Source organism: Lathyrus oleraceus, chromosome 2 (assembly GCF_024323335.1).
Source record: "Lathyrus oleraceus cultivar Zhongwan6 chromosome 2, CAAS_Psat_ZW6_1.0, whole genome shotgun sequence".
NCBI classification, from domain to species: Eukaryota; Viridiplantae; Streptophyta; class Magnoliopsida; order Fabales; family Fabaceae; genus Lathyrus; species Lathyrus oleraceus.
In genome coordinates, this window is record NC_066580.1 from 47,487,867 (window position 1) to 47,497,296 (window position 9,430).

Sequence of the window (9,430 nt, forward strand, 5' to 3'; positions counted from 1 at the left end):
ATCTAAGAACATTGGACACGACGACATGGTTCGGTAAGCTTTAAGAGCATGAGCAAGAGCTCATGTATCTTGAGAAACATGAGAAGAATCTAAAGAAGGAGAAGAAGGAGAAAGACAAGAACACCGAAAGGAAGTCTATTGTGTTAAAGGCTTCAAGATATAAGTCATCCACCAATGATATGTGTGAAAGTGAGTCAAGTGATGATGACAAAGATTCAAATGAAGACATGGGGTGTTCGTTAGGAGTTACAACCGATACCTTAGAAAAAATGAAGTCCAACATTCGGATAAAAATCTTGTCAAATACAGAAGGCAATCAACATTTCTGAATCGAGAGAAAGGCAAGACAAACAAGTCAAAAGGATCATGCTTCAATTGCGGAAAGACCGGTCACTATAAGTCGGAGTGTCCCTTATTGAAGAAAGACAAACGCCATAACAAACCAAGCAAGCTTAGAAGAGCATACATCGCATGAGAGAGCGATAGCGAGCCCTCAAGTGATGACAACTCAAGTGATGAAGAAGAAATTGTCAATCTTTGTCTTACAGCTCATCAAAGAAAGAAAAAGAATGTAAGTCATTCCAAATATTATCATACTGATAAAATGTCTTATGCTGATTTGCAAAATGCCTTTAGTACTCTAGACAACGAGGCCAAGGAAGCTTTTAAACGTTTGGCCTCTAATAAGAAAATTTTCAACCAATTAGAAAAGAAGATTTCTGATTCCAAAAAGGAATTAGAAACCCTTAAGAAATCTATGATAGAGGCTACTAAAGGCCAAACGGAAGACGATAAGGGATTTTGGTTTAGATGGGGTGGATGTGAAACCTATCATATTTGGAAACGAGAGGTTAGAACTCTCCAAGCTAAATTAGACAAGGCTTTACAACCTAAAGTTACCTTTGCTATTGATCAACATACTTTAGAATCAATATGAATAATCCTTATCAAAAATACACTTATGTGGTTAAGGATCAAGTTAGCAAAAGCAACTTGCATCCGAACTTAAATTGTCTATATTGTTGCAAAAAGGGACATACTATTGCTAAATGTCAATTTAGAACAATTTTTGTTCCTAAAGGCATTTTTCAATGGTTGCCCAAATGCAACCAAAGTTTCACTCACACACTAGGACCAAATGAAAATTGGGTACCTCCTTTCCTTGTTTAAATTTATAGGTGGAATATCTTGAGGATACGGAGAGAACATGGGTTCTCGATAGTGGATGCTCAAGAAACACTACGGTGACAATAACAAGGGAGCTATACTCGGAAAAAGTAGTGTAGGTAATCCCTCATCTACTACTATCTCAGACGTCCTTTTAATTAAAGGCTTTAAGCATAATCTCATTAGCATTAACCAATTATGTGATGAAGGATATAAAGTCTCGTTTTCAAAAGATTGTTGCATGGTTGAACATAACGAGAATAAGAACGATGTGCTTAAGGGCTAGAGGGAAAACAATGTATACATGCTCATCTTGAATGAAGTATCCTCGACAAGCGTTAAATGACTCGTCTCCATGAATGAAGACTCGTGACTTTGGCATAGGCGATTAGCGCATGTCAACTTTGACTTGATTAATAAAGTTGTCTCAAAAGATCTAGTAGTTGGTCTTCCCAAAATCAATTTTTCAAAAGATCACCTATGTGATGCGTGCCAAATGGGAAAGCAAACAAGGATCTCGTTTAAATCTAAAAATATTGTTTCCGCAACAAGACCCCTTGAACTTCTACATATGGACCTCTTTGGACCATCTATAATTAAAACTCTAGGTGGAAAATACTATGGTTTTGTCATAGTGGACGACTACTCTAGATTTTGTTGGACTATCTTCTTAGCATGTAAAAGCGACACCTTTTTTACTTTTGAAAAACTTGCCAAGATGTCTCAAAACAAATTGAACACTAGCATAGTTACCATTCGAAGTGATCACGGAGGTGAGTTTGAAAACCACATCTTTGAGCAATTTTGTGAAACCAACGACATTGATCATAATTTTTCTTCTCCAAGAACTCCACAACAAAATGGAGTTGTGGAACGTAAAAACCAAATTTTAGAAGAACTTGAAAGAACTATGATCAATGAAAACAACCATCCTAAATATTTTTGGGCCGATGCCATAAACACAACCTGCTATGTACTAAATATGATACTCATTCATCCTATTCTAAACAAAACCCCTTATGAATTGCTAAAGGGAAGGAAGCCAAATGTTTCACATCTTCATATCTTTGGATGTAAGTGCTTTGTGTTAAAAAATGGTAAAGAAAACCTTGGTAAATTTGACTCAAAAGTTGATGAAGGTATCTTTCTCGGATATTCTCAATCTAGTAAAGCCTATAGAGTATACAATAAAAGGTTACTTATTGTTGATGAATCCATGCATGTTTCCTTTGATGAGTCTTATCCGAAAACTGTTGGAGAAGGTAGTATTATTAATGGTGCAGGTGTTCCATCGGAAGACATAATAAAAGATCAAGAAGAAAATCATGTTGACACCCATCCGGAAAAAGCCAAGGAGGAGCCGGATCTTAATTCCGAAAAGAAAGAGGAGGATCAATCCATCAATAACAATGACCTTCCTTTGGAATGGAAATCTTCCAAGGATCATCCCATTGATAATATTCTAGGAGATATCTCAAAGGGAGTTAGAACACGGTCTAAGATAAGTAACTTTTGTTATCACTTTTCTTTCATCTCTCAAAATGAGCCTAAAAACTCCAAAGACGCATTAATCGATGAAAAATGGTTTCTAGCTATGCAAGAGGAACTTATTCAATTTAAAAGAAATGAGGTGTGGGATCTTGTTCTCCCTCCGTGAGACCATCGAGTAATTGATACTAAATGGGTGTCTAGGAACAAGTTAGACGAAAACAGAGTCATAAATCCCAACAAGGCTCGCCTTGTTGCTCAAGGGTATAACCAAGAGGAAGGTATATACTATGATAAAACTTATGCTCTGGTTTCCCGTCTCAAGGCTATACGCCTTCTTCTTGCCTATGCTTGTTCTCAAAATTTCAAGTTATTTCAAATGGATGTCAAGAGCACTTTTCTTAACGGTGACATAAATGAAGAGGTCTATGTATCTCAACCTCCCAGATTTGAAAACCATGAGCATCTAAACTATGTTTATAAGCTCAAGCGGGCTTTGTACAACCTCAAACAAGCCCCTAGGGCATGGTATGAACGTCTTAGCAAATTCCTACTAGAGCAAGGATTCTCAAGAGGGAATGTTGATACTACCCTTTTTATTAGGCATCAAGGACAACACTCCATATTAGTTCAAGTCTATATAGATGACATTTCTTTGGATCTACTAACATTAATTTGGTGAAGGAGTTCTCAAAGTTGATGTAAGGATTATTTTAAATGAGTATGATAGGGGAGCTAAATTACTTCTTCGGACTTCAAATCCATCAACTTGAAGAAGGAACCTTCTTGAGCCAAACGAAGTATTGTAATGAGCTACTTAAACACTTTGATATGGCAAACTCCAAAGTGATCGACACTTCAATGCCTACCGTTGTTAACATGGATCAGGATGAAAATGGTAAGGCCGTAGATATCAAAAGGTATAGAGGTATGATCAGATCTCTCCTCTATCTTATCACATCTCGATGAGACATTATATTTAGTGTATGTATGTGTGCTAGGTATCAATCATGTCCCAAAGAATCAAATTTAAAAGTCGTCAAGCACATACTTAGATACCTCTGTGGTACTTCAAAGTATGGGCTTTGGTTCTCTAAGGGAAGTGATTGCTCTTTGGTTGGTTACTCTGATTCCGACTTTGCCGGTTGCAAATCGGATAAGAAAAGAACCAGTGACACTTGTCATTTTTATTCAAATTCCTTGGTAAGTTGGCACAGCAAAAAGCAAGTTTCAGTTGCTTTGTCAACCGCCGAGACGAAATACATTGCTACAGGTAATTGTTGCGCTCAAATTTTATGGATCAAACAACAATTACACGACTTCGATGTTCAACTTGAATGTATTCCCATTATTTGTGACAACACAAGTGCCATAAATCTAACCAAAAACTCTATACTACATTCGCGCACTAAACATATTGAAACTCGACATCACTTCCTTAGGGATCATGTTGAGAAAGGTGATGTTGTCTTCGAGCATGTTGATAGAAAAAATCAACTTGCCGATATTTTCACAAAACCACTTGTGACAGAGCCTTTTTTCCACAACCGTAGGGAACTTGGTGTTCTCGATATCTCAGATCGCGTTTAAATATATATATCCCAATACCGATATCTCGACTCTTTGCTGCTCAATACTGGGATTGCATTTATTTCAGGTCCCACTATGTCGACCCATGAGTCGACTCTTCGCTGCTTGGGTCAACGCATATACCCTTAAAATCTGGTCGACTCAGTTCTCAAGAAATCTCTTTTCCTGCATAATTAATTATGTTGGTCACTCAATCTTCATCTTCTATCTCAAAGCAAATATGCCAAGAACATTGTTGGAGAGCTGACCTACTTTCTTGGGCTACAAGTCAAGCAGATGGAAGATTCTATCTTTCTATCTCAAAGCAAATATGCCAAGAACATTGTTAAGAAGTTTGGCATGGAGAATGCAAGTCATAAAAGGACACCTACTCCTACACATGTGAAAATCTCCAAAGATGAAAATGGTGTCAGTGTAGATCAAAGTCTATACAGAAGCATGATAGGTAGTTTGCTATATCTCACAGCAAGCAGACCTGACATTGCATTTGCTGTAGGTGTTTGTGCTAGATATCAAGCTGAACCAAAAGTCAGTCACATAAACCAAGTGAAGAGAATACTGAAATATGTCAATGGCACTAGTGACTATGGGATGTTATATACTCATGGATCTGGATCTATGTTGACTGGTTACTGTGATGCTGACTGGGCTAGAAGTGCTGATGATAGGAAAAGCACATCAGGAGGATGTTTCTTCTTGGGGAACAATTTGATATCATGGTTTAGCAAGAAACAAAATTGTGTGTCCCTATCCACCGCTGAAGCTGAGTACATAACAGCTGGGAGTAGTTGTTCTCAACTGGTTTGGATGAAACAAATGTTGACTGAATACAATGTCACACAAGATGTCATGACACTGTACTGTGGCAACCTGAGTGCTATAAATATTTCCACAAATCCTATTCAGCACAGCAGGACAAAACACATTGATATTCGTCATCACTTTATTAGAGAACTTGTGGAAGAAAAAATCATAGCACTGGAGCATGTTACTACTGAAATGCAATTAGCTGACATATTTATAAAAGCTTTGGATGCTAATCAGTTTGAATGTTTAAGAGGGAAATTGGGGATTTGTATTCATGAGAATTTATAGCAATTAAAGTGGAGTGGAAAAGGTAATAAAAATATTATCTGCCCACTTAAAACAAAGTGCCTCATTTATGGTAAATCATTACCTAGTATTGGAACTAGTATCTATGTCATTTCCACAAGCTACCTCTACACAACCATTTCCATCTTCATCCAACTTCTTAGACAACCTCTGCTAGGGCAACAACATTTCTCTCAAAAGTTCAACAAAATGTCACAACATCCCTCATCCTCTGGATCAAAACCCACTCACAAAGCAAGGACTCCCTCCATGGAGTTTCTGGATGAAGATATTTTGGAGGTTATTCCTCTGTCTGTAATCCCAGGCGACGCCCCTGGCCCTTCTTCCACGGCTGGAAACAATCAAGGTAACAACTCTAAAAACCCTCCTCCTAAGGATGACATGCACTATACAGATCGTGTCATTGGGATCCTGGTAACTAGGATTCTAAACGAAGGACATGCAGTCAAGGGAGTTTCGACTCCTCTGTCTAGAAGAGACCCCTCACCTGAGGTGGAACCTCAAACTGAGAAAGATGATGATTCATCTAGATCAGAAAAAGACATTGCTGATGAGGGACTGTGCTCTCTAAGAAAAACCATGCCTAGCAAAGATCCTATAGATGCTTCTCATTCTAAGAAGCCTGACACTGCTGAAAGAGTAATTGATTTGGAGGAAGAGAGTTCAGAAGAAGAAGATGAAACCTTGGTTCATCACTTGAAACCAAGTGTTGCAAGGAAAATCAAGACCAGGAAAGGCAAGACTGTGGCTGAGATGTTGACAGCCAAAACTAGGAAGAAGACTGTTGTTGTAGGACCCTCTAAATCATGGAGTAAAGTAGAGGTCAAGAAGAGGAAGATCAGAGAAAGCTCTGATTTTGAGGATGATGTCGAAGATGATGTCTCAGACATCTCTCCTGCTAAAAGGCAGATTGTTAAAAAGTCTCTAGCTAAGGTTTCAGCTGTGCATTTGGACAACATTTCTTTCCATCTGGAAGATGGTGCTTCCAAGTGGAAGTTTGTTATTCAAAGGAGAGTTGCTGTGGAGAGAGAGCTAGGGAAAGAGGCTGTAGAAGTGAAGGAGGTTATGAAATTGATCAAGACTGCTGGTCTGATGAAAACAGTTGTTGCTTTGCCCCAATGCTTTGAATGGTTAGTGAAAGAGTTTGTGGTGAATATCCTAGAGGATATTTCTGACAAGAGTAGCAAAGAATTCTGCAAAGTATTTGTGAGAGGAAGGTGTGTAAGGTTCTCCCCTGCTGTTATGAATAAGTTTCTTGGAAGAGGAACTGAAGGAGGTGTGGAGTTAGAGGCTACAGACAATGAAGTCTGTAGGACAACCACTGCTGGCCAAGTCAAGGAATGGTCAAGCAAAAAGCATCTATCAGCTGGCAAATTAACTGTTAAATATGCCATCTTGCATAAGATTGGTTCAGCCAACTGGGTGCCAACAAACCATATCTCAACTATCTCTAATGGTCTTGGAAGAATAATCTATGCTATTGGAACCAGACTCAACTTTGATTTTGAAAGGTTCATGTTTGAACAAATTGTTAGACATGCCTCCACTAATGCAGTAAAGCTGCCTATTGCCTTTCCCTCTATCATTTGTGGAATTATTTTAAGCCAACAACCTGGTATTCTAAACACAAGTGATATTCCCAGTAGAAGGAAGCCTCCATTGTCCATTCACTACAAGTTATTTGAAGGAAGCCATGTCAATGATATTGTCATGACATCTGCAGGGAAGGAGTCAGCCTCTCAAGGTGGCTTGATTGCTCAATTGAAGGAAACTTGTAAGGAGCTGGAAACTGGGATTAGGGTTGTCAAGGCTAGGAAACAGGCTTTAGAGGTTCGCATTAGTAGCTTGGTTCAGGAAGAAATGGATAAGGTTGGTGAAGCCAAGGAGTCAGATGCCTATACCTCAAGTGAGAAGTCCAATTCTCAAGATCAATCTAGTGGCAGTTCTTAATCTGAAGGTGAAGAAGATGCTACTTCCTTAGACAAAGTTGTGATGGTCCCCCTGTTATGAAGACTGTGTGTTCTGGATGTTGTTCTGGATGTTATTTTGGATGTTTTGGAAGCTTGGATGTTTTGTTGTTTTTCTGGTTAATGTTTATATTTTTGGCAGTCCTTTCTGATGCCATGATGTAATATTTGGGCTCTTTATGAGTTCCCTGGATTTCTGATTATCTTAGATATTACAGCTGTGTATAATTATGGTTTGTACCACCTGATATTTATGTTTTAACATTTTATATGTTATAACATCTCTTGTGACATTTTGGTCACTTTGGTCTATTTTGACTAAAAAGGGGGAGAAATGATTATGTGGAGAACTGAAGTTGTGTGGAGTTGTGGAGAGCTGCAGTTATTATGTGCTGATGATGACAACTGATGATGTTGAACAGAATGATGTTCTATGATGTTCTGTTCTGTGATGTTGGAGGAGATGTCTGATGGTGAACAGAATAATGTGTTGCACAGGTGATGTTGAAGGAGATGTCAGAGGGTGACTCTGAATGTTACAGGTGTTGTTGTTGTTGAAGGAGATGTCTGTAGGTGAACAGACTTAGGGGGAGAAGAAGTACCCAAGATGTCTGTAGGTGAACAGACTTAGGGGGAGAAGAAGTACCCATGTTTTGTATGTGTGCTTTACTAGTTGCTATTATAGCTAGTAATTCTGTTTGCTTCTGCTGCTGCTTAAACACTGTTATGCTATTTAACTGCTGATGTGTTTTTTTTCTTGTGAACAAAATGGGCAGATATATGTTTTAGCCAAAATTTGCCAAATGGGGAGTTTGTTGGTTTTAAGTGTTGGCAGCAATTTTGGTAAAACAAAGAGTGTTCACAAGATGTTACATTTGATGTCTTAACATAAGATGTCTTGTACCTACTGGAGGTTGAAAATATAATTATGCAGGATTGTTTTAGGATGTCATACCCAATGTCATGACATCTGATATAATGTACCTGTTGGATATTTAAAATGGAATTATGCAGGATTGTTCCAGGATGTCAGACCCGATGTCATGACATCAGTACACAGAACATTCAGTCTGAATGTTATGTGTTATGTGATTGCACTTTTAATGGAAATTTATGTTTGATTGATGAGTTAATTGCAAATGCAATCAATCAATCATTACAACATGTTTTAACTTATTTTCTAAAGAGATCTAACCAACTATCATAAGAAGATTTGAATGGAAAATAGTTTTAGGGTTTTATGATGTACAAGCCCAGATGAATGCTTCTATAAAAAGGACATGGAAAACTTGATTTGATACACAAGAAATACAGAGCGAAATATTCAGAGAGAATAAAGGTTTAAGTCTTATGTGGTCGTGTGACTTGTAAGCCATTTAATTCATCCATAGATGATTGAATTGGTCTGATTTTTGAGTTGTAACTTGTCACTCTAAGCTTTTAAGCATGAGTGTGTGTCTACTTGATTGAAGCTGCTAAGTAAGATCAAGTGTGTGTCTTTGAAGAGTGTCTTCTTTTCATAAGTAATTCTTGTTTAATATCACTGGTGTGATTGATTGGGAGTAAGATGGGATCTCATATCTAAGAGTTCTTAGGTAGAAGTCATACGGGTAGAGATTAGGTGAAAAAGAATGTAACTTGTGTAGTTTACTGAGAGTCTTTGAACTGATTCTATTTAGTGGATTTCCTTCCTGGCTTGGTATCCCCCAGACGTAGGTGAGTTGCACTGAACTGGGTTAACAATTGTTTGTGTCTCTTGCATTACTGTTCTTTATCTTTATCCTGTTTGTATTATTCAGATATTAGTGTCGTGACATTACCTTCGACATCTCATATCTGATACCAGAATTTCATATCTCTCTGCAATCGTCTCCAACTGATCTCAAGATTACCGACAGTGTGTATGCACCCGACTATGATTTTAGGACTGCCTTAAACAAAATGATGAGGAAACTGTTTGCTCCAGAAGTTGTTCAGAGCACTTTATTCCCTACTAATGTGACTACCGGTCAGTTGAAGCCTCTTGACAGAATTTTGCACTAGATCGTTACGCATATTCTGCGTCCTAAACAAGGTAGTTACTCCCGTGTCGACAAGGCCGAATT